The following is a 1500-nucleotide window of genomic DNA, read 5'->3' as shown; positions in this document are numbered from 1 at the left end:
TTCCAGAAAGCAAGTAAAAACCCATGTTATTATATGTAGCTTCATGAAATTGATATACATTAATGAAGAAAAATACTATAATAAATTCTGACTGATTTTATATTCTCATTAAGTTTCATCTGTTCATATCGGTGGAGATAAATTTGTCATTTAAGTGTCTACAGTAATAGAGCACTCAGCTTTGATTCACAAGTAGCTTTGGTTGACAAGAATCTTAATTGCATCATTCATTTAAATTTTAAAGTGGAAGAAGAAATAATCAAGGTTTAATGCCTTAGAGGTTTATAATGAAAATCTGTATTTGCATGTAAATTCCATTAATGCCCACAGGTATAATAAACTACTCTGCAAAATCTTTATAAGCCAACATTTTATTGTGAAATACTAGGTGTAAGGAAGGCTGTATATAAGGGAGATTGTGAGAGTTTTTGCATGCCCAGACATGTGACTTAGTGCAACCAAGGCACATCTGAGTAGGTGACAGATGGTTGGTACAACTGTGCGATTTCCAGTTTGCACTGCAGAAAACCAACAGGATTTTGGCCACATTACGTTAGTATCAGTTTATATATAGATTGCCTTATCTAACATTTTACTCTCACACACTCTTCTCTCTTCGTTTACAACTGATATACTTTACATTAAGAACAGCTCCTGTAGCTAAGGCTCAAAAACAAGCTATGTTATTCATAAGAACATAAGAAGAGCCCTGCTGGATCAGGCCAGGAAAAATTCCCTTTTAAAGGTACAGTATCTAGGGCAGGTGCCATCACCCCATGCTATGGCAAGGAGTTCCACAGACTAACAGCACACTATATAAAGAAATATTTTCTTTTGTCTGTTCTCACTCTCCCAACACTCAATTTGAGTGGATGTCCCCTGGTTCTAGTATTGTGTGAGAGGGAAAAGGGCTTCCCTCTATCCACGTCATCCACCTCCTACATAATTTTATATGTCTTATATGCCTTTCCTCAGAAGGGAGATGCCCCAGCCCAGTCATCATTTTAGTCACTCTCTTCTGCACCATTTCCAGTTCTACTATGTCTTTTTTGAGGTGTGGCAACCAGAACTGTACGCAACACTCCAGGTGTAGCCTTACCAGTGTTTTGTACAAATGGGCAGAAGCCCAAGCAGAAGTCTTCCTTTTTTTTTTGTATGACTTAATGAGGGTTTATTTCAGAAGTCATTTCACTGGCACTCAATTATAATAATTTTCTTTTTGAAATAAAATCTGCTTCTTTCATGTCATTTTTGAAAAAAGAGAAAACTAATAGTCTCTTTCAAAGTTTTCTCAGTTCATATGCTGTCTGAGTCTTGGAGCAGAGGCATCATTTTATGGTCCACCTTAGGTAACAAAATGCTTTTAACTGTATCTTGTTAGAAAACTAGACAGCACTGGTTTCTTAGAAGCTAATAATTACAGACTGGTTGAAAGTATTATTACTGCTAGTTGAGTCTTGAAAAAAAAATGCACCTCTTTGCAGTAAATTTGAGGCTGAA

Source organism: Pogona vitticeps, chromosome 3, assembly GCF_051106095.1.
Source record: "Pogona vitticeps strain Pit_001003342236 chromosome 3, PviZW2.1, whole genome shotgun sequence".
In the NCBI taxonomy this organism is placed as follows: Eukaryota; Metazoa; Chordata; class Lepidosauria; order Squamata; family Agamidae; genus Pogona; species Pogona vitticeps.
This window is presented reverse-complemented; position numbering follows the sequence as displayed.